Raw genomic sequence first — 21,007 nt, 5'->3', positions numbered from 1 at the left:
GGGGCCATTCATATGGTCTCCTGTGTGCATTGACTGTTCTGAGCAGGGATATGGTCCTCAAGGCATGGTGGGCCAGAATATGCTCTACTCTCTCTTCCTCCCCCTTCATTTGCTCCTGTGTGCTCTGATCAAACATGTCCCTCTCCCTGAGCTGCAGCTTCAGTGCTGTCCTCTGAAGTAAATTCTTCTGGGGTAGCTGTCCACATAGTTGGGATTGAGGCCAGCCCGTCAGACCTCTCTTCTGGTTCCCTGCTTCGTACAAGTATGTTGCATTCACATCTTGGAGCACCGGGTTGAAATCTGGTCCCTCTTTCCTTGTGGAGATATAAGCAATTCCCTTCCCTTGGGAGGGTTAGTGCCCTGTTCACCCATTATCCATGTCTTTTGTTTTTCCCTTTTTCCCCCTCCTTTTTAATTGGCTACCATATGTACCCCTACATTTGGTATGACCCCTGCCATACTACCTGGTCCTCACCCCAGGAATGTTTGTATACGGTAGCTTTTGCCCTATGCCCCTTTTGAATTTTTTTTTTAGAGCTTACCTCAGTGGACTCATGTACTTGTCCTCTTGTGCTTGGCTTATTTCACTTAGCATAATTTCCTCCAGTTCTTCCCATGAGGCAATGTGCTTCCTGTGTTCATCACTGCTTTTTAGTGATGCGTAGTACTCCATTGTATGTATGTACCACAGTTGGGTTTTTTAATCCACTCATCAGTTGATGGAAATTTGGGTTGTTTCCAACTCCTTGCGATTGTGAACTGTGCTGCAATGAACATTGGAGCACAGATGTCTGGCCGTGGTTTGTTTCTTGCCTCTTCTGGGTATATGCCCAGTAGGGGGATTGCTGGGTTGTATGGTAACTCGATTTCCATCTGTTTTAGATATCGCCTAATTGATTTCCCTAGTGGCTGTACATAGTTACAGGTCCACCAGCAGTGGATGAGAGTTCCTATCTCACCACAGCCCCTCCAACACTTGTTGCTTTCTGATTTTTTGAATTGGGCTATCTTTGAGGGTGTTAGGTGGTATCTCATTGTTGTTTTCATTTGTATTTCTCTTAGCCCATAGACTCTTCCAATGTTACACCTGATCGCTGCATTTTTCATTCAGTTCTTTCAGCTTGAGGTAGGCTGAGCATGCTCTTCTTTTTGGTACTCCAGGGCTTTGCACATTTCATCCTAATACTTTACTTTGTCTTCTCGGACTCTCCCTTGACACTTTTTGTTCTGCTCTTCTACTTCTTTTTAGCAACTCTGTGGTGAAGGGCAAGTTTTGGAGTCTCTTCCAGCGTCCGCTTTTGTCCTTTCTTTTTTGTCTTTTTGGTGACCCTTTGCTCTCCACATGTGCCGTGCTCTGGATGTCATCGCACAACGCGTCTGGCCTTCAGTCGTTAGTGTTCAATACATCGAGGCGTTCTCGAAATTCAGGTGGGACACACTGATGATTATATTTTGTCCCTCGTACATTTACTTTAGTTTTCTTCAGCTACAGCCTGAATTTGCACACGAGCAGTTCACGGTCTGTTCCACAGTCAGCACCTGGTCTTGCTTTGGGTAGTGAGATTGAGCGTCTCGGTTATCTCTTCCCACAGATGTAGTCCATTTAATTTCTGGGTAGGATTATGCAAAGATGAGGTGTTGCTAGCCTACCAACGGGATCGGATAGCTTGCCAGTGAATAAAATGTTCATGTTTCCTCTTGAATTTTGGCATGCTGAAGAAATGATCTCACCTCTATCAATACATCAGCACTGTATTGATGGGACAAAAAAGAAAGGAGAGCCACAGGTATAGCACCTGTGTCACCCTCCTGTAACCTATGAGCATCCCTAGTAAACTCTATAAGGTGGATATAGTGTGTGCGTGTGTGTCACCATAGCAACAGATTATCAAACCCCATAGACAAGTAGACGGTCCCATGGGAGAGGTGACTGGTATTAGAACTGGTAAAAAGCTTGAAGCACTGAGGCATGTCTGACTTCCACCTAACAGAAATTGGATGTGGGCTGATGGTCTTTCCTACCTGAAGACAGAGGAGGCCAATGTCACCACTCATTCTTATACTACTTGTCTATTGATGGACACTTAGGGTCTTGCTAGTCTTTGGCTGTAGTGAGTAGCACTGAAGTGAACATTGCTATGCGACTGAGTCCCTGTTTTCCGCTCTTTTAGGTATCCAGGCAAGAGTGGAACGGTTGGGATCCTCTGGCAAGTTTATGCATAATTGTTTAAGGAACATTCAAACTTTTTTCATAATGGCTGCATTATATCGCACGCCCACCAGCATTGGATAAATGTTCCAATTTCTCTGCATCCTTACCAACACTTATTGGCTACAGCAATTTATGAAAAACACCGTTCTGGATGTTTTAATAAGCAAAATATAATGTGATTCTACTGCTGCTTCAGAAATACACACGAGAATAATTTACAACCCACACATCATTTAAAATTAAATATTAAAAGAAATGCCAAGATTCAAGAGCTACAAACATTTAGGATTTGCGCATTTTCCTGAGTTTATGTGGCATTTTAATACACATTTCACTTTAAAGAAAGGAAAGCTTCTGTTTGTAGAAGGTGGTTGTTATTACCGTGTCATAAATAACAAGTGCTATGACTTTATAATAATTACCCGAGAGTGTATTTTTTTAATTTAAATTCAGGTTATCTGTCCACATGTAATTATACAATTTAAGAAGATGGGGGGAAGTTTATCATTAATAATGATATAAGGCAACAGCATAATTGTCAATAACATATAACACATGTTGCCTCATAGTTTTACTAAACAGAACTCTAATAATGCTATTCAAATGAGAGTTTATTGTGTTTGTAGATAGGCATACATATATTTATGCATATACATACACGCACACGCTCACTATCTGCTGTTCTTAACATAATTGAACCAAAGCCTTAATCTTAATGAAAAGTGAATGTGAATCAGTAAAATATGAAGATGAACAGCTTTTTATAAAATAGTATTTATGGATGCATAAGTAAATAAACAATGCTAAAGTGAGTCTGAGCTGTAATGCTTGTGGGTGCCACAGGTTGGTCTGTATGACAGGACTTTATGAAAGCCTTACGACTTGATCGTAAGCAGGGGCTCAAACATCACAACAATTGCGCGAATGGCACAGGACAGGGCAATATGTCATTCTGCTGTGCGCAGGGTCACTATGAGTCACAACAAACTCCACGACACCCAACACACCGCAAAGCTTCATTTTAAAATGTCAGAAATTAGAGTGTTGGTTTGTTTCAATCCTAGATCACTATAGTGAGTTCTTTGTACGGGTCTCTATGAGTTGGCATTGACTTGACCGTAATGTGCATTCATCCTGTAGAACTTTAATCATGGCAATGATGTTCAACAGCTGTAAGTGCTTACCTGTAAAACCCAACCACTGAGTAGGGTTGAGCTACATCTACTTTCTGCTCAGGGCTCACATCTCTCTTCTTTCTCCACCTGTCTTGCAAGATGGTAAGTTCCTAAAAGCCGCTAGTCTACCGCTACTAAGCCAGTGCGCCCAAAGAGGTCACCTAGAGCAGTGATTCTCAACCTTCCTAATGCCACGACCCTTTCATACAGTTCCTCATGTTTTAGTGACCCCCAAACCATACAATTATTTTTGTTGCTACTTCATCACTGTAATTTTGCTACTGTTATGAACCAGGAGACCCCTGTAAAAGGGTCATTCGACCCCCAAAGGGGTTGAGACCCACAGGTTAATTTTGTCCCCTAAGTGGTTCCCTCATCATCAATTTGCATTACAAAAATACATGTGCTGCAGGGGAAAGGCTTATTCCACTACTGGTTACCCAGTTGGCAACTTCTGAGCATTACGTTGGTTGAGTTACTGCAGAGATGTAAGATTGTCGTACTTTTCAGACAACCCTGAAGCTAGAATGGTACAGATGCAAGAATACATACTAAAGCCCTTTGGACAAAGCAATGTAACCCTGGAGATCTAATTGTGTGCTTCTGCCAAACCAAGACCAAACCAAACCCATTGCCATTGAGCTTGTTCCACCTCATAAGGACTCTGTATGGGTTCTCAAGACTGTAACTCTCCATGGGGACAGACAGCCTCACCTTCCTCCTGTGGAGCAGTTGGTAGGTTTGAATCACCAGTCTTGCAGTTAACAGGCCAATGCCTAACCCACAGTGTGGACTCTGTCCCCCTAAACCCCTACGGAGTTCAGTTCTCCTGGATAGAGGCTGTTGTGCTAGTCTGGGTAGACTAGAGAAACAAGTTCATAGACACTGATGTGTGTGTATAGGAAAGAGCTTTACATGCAAGAGCAATTGAATATTGAGAAAACAGCCCAGTCCAGATCAAGTCCACAAGTCCGATATTAGCCTATATGTCCAACACCAATCTATAAAATCCTCTTCTGACTCACTAAACACATGCAATGATGCCAAATGCAGGAAGATCACATGCCAGTGGGTGGGAAGTCTTCTGGATCCAGTGGCATTGTAAGCATCTCAGAACTGGCAAGGTCTCCATGTGGTTCCTCCAGCTCAGGGAACTGGTTGCCATCAGCCTGTCTCTATCTGGCTTGTCATTGAGATGTCTCCCAGGGACTCAGCAGAGAGCGCAAGTGTGTCTCCCACCTCCAAGGAGGAATACCGGAGTTCCCAGAATCCTCAGGAGAAGGCCATGCTCACACAGAGGCCTCATTGGTTATGGCCTGATTGACAGACTAGACTCCACCCCTTCACTCTTAATCCCCTCAAACTGACAAATGACTCTATAACTACCACACTGGTCATGTGTTAGAATTGTCTAAATGGCAACAGGTTTGGTTTGGTTTATATTTGTTTGTTTTTTCCCTACTTCTTACCAAAGGTTAGGAGATTTCCATCCACAACCAATACTTGGCCACAAACAGGGAGATAAGAGGATTCACGGTGAATACTGAAGACATTACTGGCCTCAAAAACTCTACCCGATATGCCAACCATGGTGATATTTTCATATATGCCAACAATCCATGACTCACTAAGCCCCGAGTATCCCATGCCCATGATGTGACCATCTTTCCTAGGAGCAGGAGCTGGATGTTCAGCTGTCCAGAAACTACAGCAGATGCTCTGGACGCAGTGCCTTTCTAAGAACTTTGGCCCACAGGAGAAAGGTTTTCCTGAACAGAGTCAAACTTTGAGAGTTTCCAAATGGATTGTCTTTCCTTTGAACTAGAGTTCACTCGGTGACTAGGTTAGACGAAGTTCAGGGACACTGTCTGCACATGCTAACCACAGTGAGACTTTGATAACCTGCCCCAATTGACTCATTATGCTACCCGTAAGTACTGAGTACCCACAATGCCACCAACGCTTTCTTGGGTGCTAGAATTGGATGCTCCATCTCCCAGGAATCATAGCAGAGGGACACAGTACACACACATACACAACATGGAGGGAGCAGTGGCGTAGCTATCCCAGGTTCCGGGATTCAACAAGTGCTGGCCACAGCCTGTCCACACAGAACATGGAGAGAGGGAAGGGTCAGGAGAGCTTTACTGGAGCCTATAAAAGTTGGCCGGATGTAGACCACACACCACAACCACTCATAAAGCAACAATGGTATACAGTGGGTATCGCCTGAGCTCTTGGCCTGTGCTGGGCACCCAAGAACCCGCACCAGATGCCGTCAAGTGGACCCTCACTCATGGAGACCTCATGTGTGCCCGAGGACGACTGTGGTGCGTGGGGTCTTCAACGGCTATGACCTTTCAGAAGTGGATCACCAGGACTTTCTCCTGAGGAGCCTCCAAGTGGACACAGACCACCAGCATTCTGTGCAACAGCAAGTTCACTAAGCATTCACACCACCCAGGGAGCCAGACGCCAGGAAAGTCACGCCCTCGTGGTACCCTCAGACACAATGCTGGAGCCATAGAAATGCCTGTGTACAAGCATCAATACTTGAAACCCTCGGAGAGTCGCATGCCTCCATGCAAGGTCGGGATGAATGGTCCTGGTCCAGCGAAGGGACTCTCCAGACAGAATATTGGGATAGAGGAGACTAGTCGCCCAGTAGCATGTCACTGGCATAGCTTCTGGGCTAGAGCCCTGGACTCTGGAGTCCTGTTCCAACACTAACAAATTATACAACCTGAGGGGTGTTGTTCCCCTGAGATTCTGCAAGCGGATGAAACCCATCCCCCTGCCTACCTAAAGGACCACTCAGTCCAGCTCCCAATTGTTCCATTCTGTTGACACCGAGTGAGTGGAAATGAATTGCTTTTCCCTTCCCAGGTTGAAGAGTCTAAAATGATCACGTCTCAGTCAACACTCAGGGTGGGCCATCACATTTGCACTCTATGAACTTGGCTCTCCTAACCTGACTCATAAGACACTTTACGATTTTAATCACCTTCCATAAAGAGGAACACAGAGGAAGGCTCGTCTGGAACTTTCTAAATTGTCATCTCAGGCCACTTGACAGGTTCACACCGTCCGGTGCTGTTTTTAACACATCGGTCCGGTTGTTGAGCCTATTGTCCGGGTTAGCGACTTGTGGTGAACACAAAGGTGACATTTTAGAATTTGGTTAGAATCAGGTTGGCCCTGGCTCGGGGCCTTTGGGGCAGTGCGAGGCTGTAACTTAAACTCAGGGCAGGAGGAACTCTGGCATTAGGACTGTCACACCATAGCCATATTCCCTGGGCTTGTTCTTCTGGGGGGAAGACATAGCCTAAGCCTCACCTGTGGAGAGACACGAACAAGACTGTGAGTTAGGCAGCCTGCGCTCTGCTCCTGACTTGTTGTCTCCTCTCTCAGCGCGGGGTCGCATCTCTGGCTGCATCTTCTCCCAGGGCCCCCCGCTCACATCTCCTGGACTCTGATGATACCACCTCCGCCTGGGTTCTCCAGCCCTAGGCGTGGTAGGTAGCCACCTCCACTGTGCTGATCTGATCTCCATGCACTGCGAGCCTCTCTCCCACCGCTAGTCCTGCTCTGATATCAACAAGGAGGCATTCGCTGTCCCCTGCACCAACTTCCTGGTACTGGTTCTGCTTTCCTGTCTGGGCCCTTCTGATGGACTGGCCTTCTTTTCGTTACTCAAAGGGCTCCTATTGCTTGCTCTTTCTTGGCTCGCTGTAAAGATCTTCTCACTGAGGAGTCTGTCCCTGGGTGATACAGAGAATTAAGTGGTTGACGATTGACCAGCAGATGGGTGGTTCGAACCCACCTAGAAGGGCAGGCCTAATGATCTGCTTCGGAAATGTCACAACTACCCTATGGGGTGCAGTTCTGCTGTGCAGCACAGGGGGCGCCCATGGGTTGTAGTGAACTCATGGGCACTTGATTTGGTATCTGTTTTTGAGGGGCTAACCAACCACATCCATCTGGAGTCCTGATTCCTAGAGAGGGGTCTCTTTTCAAAGCAAGCAAGGTGAGCTCTCCAGCCTGTGCCCAAGGATGCCTAAGGCCAACTCGCGTCTCCCTTCCTGACTTGTGAAAGAGTCCAGAGATTCGGGGGCTTATAAAAAAGGTCACCACTCCTTTTAATCAAGCTCTGCCCAGTCGGGCTGTAGCCTTCAGCGAAGATGCCTCGCAGGGCAGCGTCTCTCTCCTCTTGGAGAACAGTGATATTTGCCGGGAGCGCCTAATAGAGCTTGAAATTACCCTGGCAAGTTGTTTACTCTTCTCGGGAGTCGTGCAAGGCTCTGGGTGGTGTTTATCTAGCACGGCCACGGTTTTCATTAAATAGGCCCTTGCGCTTCCAAAGGGTGCTGTGTGGGCTTTGTAAATATTTTATTAGTCTGTATAATTAATTAGTCATTGCCTCGCCCAACCCTGCTGGGAAGCGGGTCAGCGTGACAATCCCCAACCTTGCCCCCAGTGGTGGCAGAACACCACCCAAAGAAGGGAAAGAAGTTTGAAGTCAGAAGGTCCGGCCCTAAGGGGAGATGCCTTGTTCTCCTGGCTCTGCTGGGGGTGGGGGGTGGGGGTCACTTTCCTGCGAAGGAAATACAAACCCCACAGACCATTCCATAGGTTGCAATTCCTTCTTCCTGGTAGAGTCCGAGTCATGATGTAAATGCTGTGTATAGGAAAATAAAAACAAACAAACAAACGAAGGAGAAGATACACCTCTTTCAAGGAAAGGCTGCCTAGCTCTGCCCGGCTGGGATGTGGGCTCTGGCCAAGATGCCCACAGAGAGCTTACCCGCTGGAATTCACAGGGTGATTATGCTCCACGTAGGGAACCACGCGGATGTACTGTCCATCACCTACAAACAGTGGTGGTGGTGATGGTGGTCGGCTATCATTGGGTCGGCCCTGACTTCGAGCCAGCCCCTATTTCATAGAAGAGGAAGCTACTCAATCCCACAGCCTCTTCGTGGTTTGGGGTCAGCTCACGGCCAGTGTGTTTTGGGGTGCTTTTACCTCTCTCTCAACACTGTCACTGATATAATTCTGAAGTGACCGGTAGGTGTTCACTGCTTGCCTTTCGGAAATAGATCACCAGGCCTTTCTTTCTAGCCTGTCTTCGTCTGAAAGCTCCGCTGAAACCTACCCACGATGGGTGGCCCTGCTGGGATTTAAAGTATGGTTGACGGTTGACACAGCTTCCGATGTCACAGCGACACACAAGCCACCCTTGGAGTTACCTCTAGGTGGTAGCTCCCCTACAAAATGGAGTGGTAATTCCGCTGTGCAGGACTGTGATGGCAATTGGAGGAGAAGAGAGAGAGGGAGAGAGAGAAAGAGAGAAGCACACAGAGGCTTACAAGCACTGAGTACACGAGGCCAAATGGCTGCTGTCAAGTTGATTCTAGACTCATAAAGACCCTGTGGTTTGCAAGGTAAAAACCAGCAGCTCTGGACCTCTCTCAAGGCTGTGACTCTCCTGAGGCACAATGTCAGGCCTTTCTTCCACACCACCTCTAGGTTGGCTTGAGCCGTCCCACTTATCCTCAGCAGTCGAGCACTCAGCCGTGTGCACAGAGTAAGCACTCATGAATAACGCCGGGTGCCTCGGTCCCACGCCTCCCCCTCCCTCCCCAGCTTCACCTCGTCACGTTAGCTATTAGCTCCGTCTTGAGTTATCCTCCCGCAGACACAGACAGACAGGGGAGGAACAAAGAGAGCAGCCACCGTCATCAAGTGTGATGGGGGACCATGGCCTGTCGTAGCTCTGATGGCAGGGAATGTGCTCAAGCGTTCGGTGTGGTTAAATCTCTTTCAATATTTTTAGCCGTGTGTCTTGGGGTCAAAGGAGTTCACAAAGAGTTATTCGCTCGAGGGGTGCGATCCTTTCTGACGTTGCTTTTGACTCCTCAATCCAGCCACTGCAGGAAGGAGGCGCGTTAACAATGCCTACTCACCTTGGCTACTCACCTTGGGATTTTCTTGGGCCCTCCTTAGCTGTCCAGGTTTTGCTTTGTGTAATTTGCTGCTTATTTCCCAAGGCCCTAAGATTTATATCCGTACATCCTACTAAACAACGGGGTCCCTTATCATAAACTATCAGTTGTTTGGCTTCGTGGAATGGTTCAGGCCTTTTTGAGCTTTTTATATTGAAATAGCACCTCTCTTGGTTTGGGTTTTCATTTTCCAAGCATCTCCTTGATCCCTGTAATCTAGATTAAAATCAACATTTCTCCATGGTTTGCTTTTAGGCAGGTCTTGATGAAAACTTTGTGTGGTTTGAATTTTAGCCTGACAGCCTGTCTCTGTTTGATTCTAAAGGAGAGTTCAGCCCAGTTATAATTATTGTTTGGAGTTATAAATTTATTTTTAGTTCTTTTCTTTCATTTTTCCCCCTTTTACTCAAGTTTTCTATATATTATACTTGTTGGTACCGATGTACTCCCCCCGATGTACTCCCAAACCCACCCCGGTATGTGCCTGTGATAGTTAAGGTTTATTGTGCCAACCTGGTCAATAAACACATGTGGGAATAATTGAAGGGCAGAGAGATAAATGGTTCAGTGAGCCTCGCCTTTCTAGTTCTCTGGTCTCTTGTTCTCTGATGGTTGGACCAGTATGCGGCCGCCTTAGCTGGCAAGGCTCACTTCCTGCGAGACATCCCTGAGAAGAAGCCACATGGACCTACCCTGATGCAGCCCTGGGTGCTGGAGAAGCCACGTGGAGACCCTGCCAGCGCTGAGATGTTTACACCGCCACTGGATTCAAAGACTTTTTCCCCACTAGCCTGTGACCCTCCTGCATTTGGCGTCATTGTGTGTGTTTTGTGAGTTTGAGGAGGGCTTTGTAGATCGGTGCCGGACATATGGGCTAAGTCAGACTTCTGGGCTTAGGCTGAACTGGGTTGGGATGCTTTCTGAATGTACACTTACCCTATACATAAAACTCTCTTCTACACAGATGAGTTTCTGTGGATTGTTGCTCCAGTTTACCCAGACTAACACCGTGCCTTAGCTATGTCTTCCCTTATATGGCCCCACAATTATGTTTGCATCAATTCCTCCACTTCTCAGGGAGGCCTGGGTGCATGAGAGTTCAGTACCCAGCTGCTGACTGAAAGGGCCTCAGTTCAAACCCACCAGCTGCTCCACAGGCAGAAGCACTGGCACGCGGCCTCTGTGAAGATTACAGCCGTGGGGCAGTTCCACTCTGCCCGAGAGGGTCGCTGCGGGTCAGCACAGACCCAGGGGCATGCAGCAACGTCATGTTTCCCTTTTCTGCCTGGATAGCCCCCCTCGCTATTATCATCTTTAGGTCAAAACGTTGCCTATGAAAATAAACAATGAGCACTGTGCCCCCCCCAGAGCAAGTCGACCAGCTCTCGTTGTGAAGCAAACTTTTCAGCATCCCCCACTTGCTATTTCCTCTCCCCGTTAGCTCCCAGTTTTGCTGAGACTGCCTATAACGATAAACGTTATGCCATCAGCTCTCTCAGACTTAAAGTATTTATCTTCTGTCTCCCCAATTCTGCGTTTACACTTACTTTTTACATTTAGTGTTATAGCATCATCTTTTATTCACATCTTTGAAAAATATGCTATTGGACTCTTAAAAAAAACAACAAAATAAATGTTAAGCACTTTAGTATTTATCTGGGTCTGCTGCGAGAAAGCAGAGCCGGAGACCAAGGCGGATTGGGATGTGAAGGGGACAGGGTGAATGACAAAGGAGGGGGAGAGCAAGCATGGAGGTGCATGGTACCTTTGCTGTGGTTGCAGGTGACTGAGCACTCCCTCCTGGGGCATAAGCCAGGTCTCAGAACTATCTGTTCTGGGGAAGAAATGGATGAGTCCTCCACCAGTTTAGGACTCCTCAGATTGGGGTGTTATCGCCTTTGCATTTCCAGGTGACACATAGGTGTGAAATGGACAGCTTCCCACAGTGGCTTGGGAGCTCTGAGCTCTGGTTGAGCTGCGATATTCTGAAAGTTCACGGTTTTGTTTCTGGATGGCGGTCTTTCGTTCGCTGTGCTGAGACACTGGGCAGTGCAGATGGTTGACGACCTTAGCTGCTCACCTAAAGTTTAGAGGTTGAGTTTCCAGCGGCAGCTTGGAAGAAAGACCTGGCTACCTGCACTTCTGAACAATTGGCCATTGGAAACCTCGGGAGCATACCCAGCACTCCTGATATCCGTGGGGCATCCTGAGTCAGAAACGGCTTGATAGCCACTTGTTTGGTTTCACTGAACCGGAATTGGATCCTTCTCATCGTAATACGTGGTTTGACTTCTGGGGGTGCCTTTGAAATATTCCGTTGGCAATCTGCTCTCTTTCTGGAAATCACATCATTTTTGATGTTGAATATCTTGAATGTTTCCTTTAGATCTCATCTTTCCCCGCCCCCCCTCATCTCTTTCCATAATGTCCTCTTCTTCTTTTGCCGCAATCCTTTTAGTTGATCTCTTCTCTTACCCAGCTTTTAAAACAGGCACTTAAAAGACACTCTATAAATAAATATTGGTTGAATTAATGAAGCTCTCAGAGGGTAATGTAATTATCTTGTGGTTTTCTTCTGGCCTGCTATTACCTTTGATCTCCAGATTCCCTTTCATTTGGGGGGTTTGCTGAGTATATATATATATATTTTTTTCTCTGTATGAAGTTGAGACCGTTAGAAGTGAGTTTGGCTACCTGCAGTGGTTCAATCAAATAGGACTATTGCTCTCAGAAAACCTAAGGTCTTGCACCTTCCCAAGAAAGTCAGGAAGCATTTCAGCTCCCCCAGGCTCCCTGCTCCACCGTCCTCGGTGTCTGTCCTGGAGCTGCAAGATGACTGCATCCCTTTCCCGGCAGCACACCTGCCTTCCAAATAGAAAGTGGTAGCAAAGAGAGCACATTGAAAACAAAATGTGATGGTGTCCGTTTAATCAGACTTTTCTCAAAGAACTTTCCTGAAAGCCCACGCAGGGGGATATGCTTCTATCTCTTTCACTGGGAGCACGTCACAACAGACATTCACAGACATTGCTACTCAAAGAAAACTAGAATGAAACGAAAAACACAGTTTTGTGAAGTCCTTTCCGACCTGTGCGTGCCAGAGGAGAACTGCGCCCGTGGGGTTATCAATGGCTGATATTGCTGAAGGAGATCAAGCATTTGTTCTCAGATAACTCTGGGTGGACTCGAAGTTGCAACCTCTTCATTCGCAGCTGAGCACGTGAACCATTTGCACCAGACAAGAACCAGGGCTCTCCAAGGATGAAGGGAGGTGAAAATGGAAGTTAACAACCAGAAGGATCCTTCACGGCCCGTCTCTGTTTAAAAACGAGAAACTAAAAGCCGGTAGTTCAGGGGATAAGATTGCGAGCTGGAGGGGTTTCCCCGTGGGATGCTCGCTGGGCGATCTGACTGTTTGGCAGACTGAAAACGTCAGCCATCGCTGTTAGTTTGGGGCATTCCGAAGGATGTGTTTTATTTATAGAAAATGTCATTTAGAGGTTTCTTTATCTTTTCAGAACGATGACTCAATGGCGTAGTGAGTCCTGGCAGTGCCATGGACAAGTGCTTGACTCGCAACTGAGAGGTTTGTGGTTTGATCTCACCGGGAGCCCCACTGGAGAAGTAGAGGCAGTCTGCTTCCCTATGGATTTATCACCTTGGGGATTCCGGGAGGCAGTTCTGCTCGGGCTTCCAGGGTCGTCACGCATTAGAATGGACATGACGATAATGGCTTTGTTTAGCTTTTTAAAAGTACAGTTGTTAAAACCCGACTCTTCAACTTTCCGAATGCACTTCCAGAGCATAGCGTTCTGTTGATAAGTCTTGTAGATATGAGCGATCATCTTGAAGGGCTCTTGGGTCCCACCTAGGTGAACACATTGAATTTCTGAATGCTCGATCAGCCTAACGTCATAAATCTAAAATGATGATTCCAGGTGAGCTTTACAACTGAGTCTATGGCTTTCACTGCCTATCAGCCAAATTCTAATGAGCCCTGGTGGCATAATAGTTAAGCATTCACCTGCTACCCTTAAAAAACTAATTCGCTGGCGTGAAGTCGATTCTGACTCTCAGCTGCCCTCCAAGACAGGATAGAATGGCCTTTGTGGGTTTCTGAGGTGGTGAATCTTTTGGGGAGGAGAAAAACCTCATCTTTCCCCCTCACAGTTAGCAGCCCAATGTGTAACCCGCTAAGGTTAGGACTATGACCCCCCAGAGCAGTGGTTCTCAACCTGTGGGTCACAACCCCTTTGGGGGTCGAATGACCCTTTCACAGGGGTCGCCCGATTCATCACAGTAGCAAAATGACAGTGATGAAGTAGCAACGAAAATAATGTTATGGCTTTGGTGGTCACCACCACGTGAGGAACTGGATTAAAGGGTTGCGGCATGAGGAAGGTTGAGGACCACTTCCCTAGAGGCTCCACAGGAGGAAAGATCTGATAATCTGCCAGGAAATCTTATGGAGTAGTTCTTCTCTGCCCTTCAGGGTCACTCAGAGTTGGGATCAACCAGAAGATACACCGTAGTAAGAATAAGCCCAAGTCTAGCCTTAAACACACCTAAAAATACTGCATACAAACAATTCCCTCTGGACTAAGAAAAGTACCAAGACGATTTTATTCTCTAAAGTATAACTCTCACATCCCTGAGAAAGTCAAAATCTGCTGGGTAACCAAGATTTCTTCCTATTAGATATTTGTCCAGGACCCGAGTCCCCAGGAAGCCACAACAGTGTTTCCTCCCATCTGTACCGTGAAACGGAATCCCTCATGAGGCTGAGACATGCAGACAGGCATTCTGACAGTGTCAAGGACGTTCAAATATCAGTTCTGCCCAATGAAGACAATGATGTCATGGGCTACAAAACGCCAAGAGGCAGAACTCTCCCAGACCTTAGTACCTGGTTATCTAGGCAACCCAGCTCCGACAGAGGATATCTAAAGCAACACTTGATTGAACTTGAGCCCTTCTCATGGTGTCACTCAACTTACATTTTCCCTTGACCAAGGGTCAGCCAGTACGTGAGCATGGACTCCTTTCTGTATTTGGCAGCCCTGAGCCAGCACTCTCCAAATGATAGCAGGCGAGCAACACACTCTACCCTACTGACCTTCACATTAAGTTTGCAGTTTGGAAGTGTTTATTCTGCCTTACACTATTGTGTTGGTTTCTTGCCTGGGGAGTCCATGCCTGACCACCACTCATCTGGGGAGGGCTGCGGGGAGGCCTCTCTGCTTAGGATGCAATCTATCACTTAACTCCCTCGGTTTAAGCTGCAGCCATTGGCTTGCACTCCAGACTGGTGGACTTCTCATTCAAAGTCTTTCCACCCCAATCTACCAAGTGTCTTCCTGGGAGGGGGCAGCTGCCTGACAGTGAGCGTGCTGCAGAAGAATACACATGAAGTGCAGGTTTAAAAATTTTTAATGTATCTATTTATTAACCATTGGTGGCCATCTTTATTCTTGAACACCTGCTATAAATATGACTATATAACACTTAGCCTAATATCTGACACATATTATCCTATTGAAAGGACCCAGGTTTATTAGTAAGCTTGTGATGGGACTAAGAGTTATGGCCAAGGTAACATTGGAATGGCATCATCTTTCTGAGACTTACTTTTCTTTTCATCGAATCCCTGGATTACAGACATTCAATTTACAGACAACTCTTATTTGTCCTTTATTTTTCTCATCTTTTTTTTTTAGATTTTTTGTTACGAATTGGATTAAGGAATCCAGAGTCCATTGGTTTTCTATTCAACCCTTCAGATACATGTTGTTTCCATGTCCGTGATAGAAGCAGACATCGTTAACAGATCCCTCTAGTTCCAGTTCCCAATACAGTCCTGGCTTTTGCTGTCCCTGGAACTTTTGAAACGTGGGCCCTATGAGGTTTCCCAGGAGGAACTGGCTGTACAACTTGCAATGAGTTTGTGCTTGTTTGAGTCCATTTTAACGGGAAGTTGATCCGTTTAGATTTGACACTATGTATCATATGAGCAATGGTGGTTTCACGATAGAACCCCAACTTCCAGGAGAGAGATCCAGATTGACTTCCTTCCAGTGCACCTCATGCACACTCACCACCCCTCTTTGAGTGGAGGCTGGCATGTTGCTATGACACGACGCAGGTTTCAGCAAGGGGTCTAGACTACGAAGAAAGGCCTGGTAACCTACTTCTAAAAAATCAGTCAGTGAAAACACTCTGGATCAAAATGATTTGGTCCACAACCATGATGGGACCCAGCAGCTCTTCGTTCTGCCGTGCATGGGGTCGCTGTGACTGAGGCTGACTGGGCGGCCGCTGACACCCTGGTGAGCATCATCCTAGTTCACTACCCACCCCTGACAGTTGGGCAGTGGCTGCATGTGACACACGTTGGCTGGTCATCCAGCCTGGATGAAGAGAATTCGACCCCTGAACCACCCATGCCTTACTCACAGTTCAGGGCCCAGGAAATATTCTCTGAAACAAATAAATAAATGACCATGATGTTTGTGGTACAGGTGAACAGAAAAGAGATAGATAGGTGCTGGACCCCAATTTTTGTAGGTCTGATGATATTTGGACATTACATGCAATTACCCGTGGGTCGTCAGCTTTCTAACGCAGATTTTCTACTCCATGAAAAATAATGGTCAAAGGGGAACATTGAAATACCAACCTGCCCCTCACTCAACAGTGGCCTAGATTGAAAATCCTGGACCAGTGAGCTTGTTCAAGTGCGTTCGAGTAAATCAGCAAGAAAAGGAAAGCACTTGAATCTGCAGGCAGCTGTATAAGAGGCACTGATAAACACCATCAACAAAAGCATGTGTGTTTATCGGACTTTGCCATCCTGCGCCGAAAAGATGCATGCTCCGGAAAGTAGGATGCTGGCCCAACTACACAGCTGCCAAGGCACGTTGCTCCTCCCTCTCTACATTCTGCTTGGACAGATGGGGACACCTCAAAAGCAGCTGAGTAGGACACAGGAAAACATCTGACACCCTGAGAGTGGCCCTGAGAGGTATGGTCCCAGAGTAAACACTCCAGGCCGGAGGGAGAGCTTTGACAAGCAGCAGAGTGCTGTTTTACGTGCGCAATCTCCTCTCAGTCATGGCAATGCGTTAGAATCACCTGGGGAGCTTTGAAAATGTTTCCATGCTCAGGTCCCACAGCTAGAAAATCTGCAGTATCCATATATTTTCATTTCCCTGGGTAAATGCAATCAGGGTTGAGAACCGCTAGTTTACGAGTTGTCATTATAAACTGCCAGCATATAGCACTGAGGAGGAGCCTTGAGTTAGTCCCGAGGGGACAGCAGACCAGACAGTAGAGCAAAATCAAATGTATGGAAGAGCAGGTCAATAACACAGAGGGCAAACTTGAGAAATGGTGTTGTGAAGCCAAGAAATGCCCTCCAAGGCTAAAGTCTGTGAAAATCCAAGCATCAATATATATCTATAGCTGTGTGTGTGTATCTTTACCAATCCTTCCATATGTCTCTGTTCCTATCTCTGTTTAACTAATCTCTATCTCTAATTGATCTCTATCAATCTCTATCTCTGTTTTCATGTGCCCCAGATGTCCCTGCCATGTCCTCCTCACACAAGGTGCCGTGCTATGGAAGTCATCGCAGTGGTAGAGTAGACAATATTGTGACGTAGTTTCAGAGCTTAAAAAGTAGATGAAAATGGTAAGACAGATAAGAGATATATAAGAGAGAAAAAACGGAAACCCGACAGCAGAAATATCACTTCCCCGGGGCAGAAAACAGAGGCCCAAATCAAACTCAGAGTCAAAGACAACTCTCTTGATCTTTCATGAAGCAGGGAGGAAGCCTGAAATTGCTCACCATGTCACAAAGCAAATACAAGGAAAGAGGCCCAATACGAATCTTGTCAACAATGTTACCTTGATAACCAAAAGAACATCCAACAAGTGCTGATCTCTCTCTCTCTCTCTCTCTCTCTCTCTCTCGCTCTCTCTCTCGCTCTCTCTCTCTCTCTCGCTCTCGCTCTCACTCTCTCCATCCATCCACGAAGATATTTTGAAGATGACTGCAGAGTCCAGAAAATAAAGGCCATTAAATCCTCGTTTAATTTCAGGTCTTACCTCCTAAATTCAACTGCTCAGTCACACTGAACAAGCTACCCTTCCTCCAATGCATGCTGTATGCCTTTGTGCATTTAACAATTCTGTTTCCTGAGCTTTTCCACCCCCTCATCCCATCCTCCCCGTTTTAAGCCTACCCATCCTTCAAGGCCTAACCCATAATCCGGTATCCTTAGCAAATTCCATTCTATCACTGCAGGTCTGTAGCGCTGAGCCACGGGTCTGTAAGAGCCAGGCTGGCGGAGTTTGCATTCCCTGCACGGTGGCTTCAAAACACTGAGTTCACTTCTTGTCTGCCCTCTTGTCGAAATCATGGGAAAGTCAACTGATAAAACTGCACAGCAGAAAGAGAAAGATCTTGCAAAACTTAGATTAATAATAAGCTCAGAAGATAGTCAATTCCAAAGAATTATATAAGCTTTCCTGTCCTAGAAATATTGCCATTAATGTTCAAAATATCTCAAGTGGTTAGAGAGAGAGAGAGAGAATAGAGCCCTGGCGGTATTGTGGAATAGGCGTGGTTGGCTGCTAGCTGCAAGGTGAGTGATTCTAGTCTAACAATAGGAGAAAGATGCAGCTATCTGTTCTCATAAAAACTTACAGCCTCAGAATCCCTTTACGTAAGTCACTACGAGGAGAAATCAGCTGGATGGCAATGGTGCACACACGCACACGCACGTGCACACACGCACGTGCGCGTGGGTAAGTCGCAAAACATTGCTATACAAATCATAAAGTCTTATCAAACAAAAACAACAAATTGTGAAGCTATGGTTGCTTGACACAGTCTTCAGTTAGGTCCATCAACTTCTTAAGGCTGTGTTTCCATCTCACATAATTCTGTGCTCTTTGATTGACAGCATGTCAAAGGGCAGTTCTGTCACTCTCAAGGGGCTCAAACCGGGCTCCTTTGAAATGGTCTTTGAGTTTTGCATAAGGTTTCCCAACATAATTATCACAGGACAACTTTGATGTCCTCAAAAAAAGTAATGATAATAATCAGGCGCATTGACACGAGGGGAAAAAAGAATTCCTAAGGGTAACGTTTCTGACCTTTTCCTCACCAATACAGCTTTCAATCTTCTTAAAACTTCTTCTAATAAGGTCCTGTGATCATTCTGTGACCTCAAAAGAAAAAAAAGAATCTATCAAGATCTTCCCTTGGGGATCCCAAGAGAGAGTTGCCCTAACCTTCTGAGCGGACTTCTCTGCCTTAAATTGACTGGTCTAAGAGATCCCCTCAGAAGCCACTGTCCTGATTGGGCCTTTTTCTAAGACACCCTACTGAGACACAGACAGTGTAGGGCTGAGAAAATCTGCAGCCATCCATTGGTGGAAGAGAAATGTGTAAACACATTCTGTTTTTAAAAATCCATGCATGTATCCTGTGTGTGCGTGTGTGTGTGTGTGTGTAGCAAGTGAGAGAGACAGAGAGAGATGTTACACTGGGACAATCTGCTGCACAAGACCTCTTGCGTGGCCTTTTACCAAGGCTCAGGCGACCCATCACTCACCCACAGGCACAAAACTCTGAGCATTAAAGAGCAAGGATGTTACTTTGGGGATGAAGGAGCACCTGACCCCAGACATGGTATTTTCAATCGCCTCATATGCATGTGAAAGTTGGACAAGGAATAAAGAAGAGCACAGAAGAGTTGATGCCTTTGAACTGCGGTGCGGGCAAAACAGAGTGCCGTGACCGTGTCCTGCCAGAAGAACAAGCAAACGCGTCTTGGCACAGCAAGACGGCTCCTTAGAAGCGTCACTGGTAAAACTCCATCTCGTGTGCTTTTGACATGCCACGAGGAAAAATCCGTGGAAAACGACACCGTGTTTGCTGAAGTGGAGAGTCACGAAAAAGAGAAAGACTCTCAGTGAAACGGACTGACGCTGGGGCTGCAGCGAGGGGCTCAGCCAGGGAAGCGTGAGGGTGGGGCAGAGCTGGGCAGTGTTTCGTTCTGTTGTGCAGAGGGTCACTCTGACGGGGAACCTAACAACAACAAGTATGTAAATATGCAAGCATACAAAAATAAAGACTTATTTCTGCAAAGTTGGCCGGGCTGGTTTTTCTTAGGGAGGGACTCTCTTACGAGAGCTCGGTTGCTTCTGATGCCTTTGGGATTGCCCGTGGTCCCAGGCTCACGCTTTAGGTCTCATGAGGAGTCCCAGTGGCACGAAGATGACCTGATTGGCTGCGACCTGGCAGGTCTGCTTGAACCTACGTGGTGGCTCCTCAGGAGAAAGAATTAGTGATCTGCTCTGTCGAGATTACAGCCGAGAATCCTCTATGGGGCCATTTTACTTTGTCACATGGGGTTACTATGTGCAGGGATCCACTGGCTGGCACCCAAACACAACCAACCCATCATGAGACACATTAACCTCCCCCCTTTACAAACCAGGAAACAGACTCCTGGAGGTACGATGGCCTGCCCAAAGTCACACGGCATCAGTGAGAGCAGGAGGATTCACACTTGGAACCTGCGTCTCCCTACCTCCAGGCTGCCTTGAGGTTGGTTGGACAGAGGAAGAGGAGGGAGAGGGTCAGAAACTCCAGCTTTGCTCCTTAACTACATTTCCCCATAGCTGTTGAATATTTGCAAGACACCCTGATCAGCAGCTAAGTCTCCTGGGTTCTCCACCATACCTTTGGATTCTGGTGTGTAGGGGGCTGGAATAGAAATGTTGTGAGCACTTGAACTTGCCCACTCAAAGTCCAACACGGAAGTCACTGTTCACGGTGTGATAGGGCTGTGGAGAACTCAGTTTCTCCCATAGCTTCAGAAATGAAAATCCCATCAGAGGCTGAGCTTTGGGCCTCTAACAAGGAGAGTAAATAAGCAAAGCCACACCACCCAAGCACTGCAACAGAGTCACGCCGGCCCGGCCTAGCATTTTAGCACTCAGGAGCACTTGTCCCTAAAGCACCCAGAAATCCATTTAGACTGCCCAAATCAGTTCACACTCTTTAATCTTGGATGTGGTAAACAAGACTGATGTTAAGGGTTTTCTTTCTTTCTTAGTCTCCTCCCAACCCCCACTTTTTAATTTTCTATTTTAAAGCAAGAATATTGGAAGAGAGAAAGGCCAGACTTTGGGACCTCAGTAATGTATAACAGCTGCAGATGCTGGTTAGGCTTTTTGGTGATGTTTTAAGTTTACCAGCCCACCTCTTCATAGACTATAAACGGCACATCCCCTCAAAGGATACTCTTCATCTCTTGAGATCCCTTCAGGGCAGGCCTGTGGTGTGGATAGCGCAGTCTGGACAAATGCTTACTAGCAGGGTGTTTGCTGCAAACAGCAGTCAGTGAGCTCCCAGACAGACAAGGCCAATCTTATGTGAGCCTCTAGGCACCCAGCCCATTCTCCAACCCAAACCAACCCCCTTCCAATTCTGAAAAGTTTCAAGCTCCTCTCAGCCCCCTCCCCCCCACCCCCAGGGTTTGCACAGACTGCTTCTTCACCTGCAGCACATTTCACCCTTCTGACTCCACCGCCTTTAT

Source organism: Tenrec ecaudatus, chromosome 8 (genome assembly GCF_050624435.1).
Source record: "Tenrec ecaudatus isolate mTenEca1 chromosome 8, mTenEca1.hap1, whole genome shotgun sequence".
Classification (NCBI taxonomy): Eukaryota; Metazoa; Chordata; class Mammalia; order Afrosoricida; family Tenrecidae; genus Tenrec; species Tenrec ecaudatus.
This window is presented reverse-complemented; position numbering follows the sequence as displayed.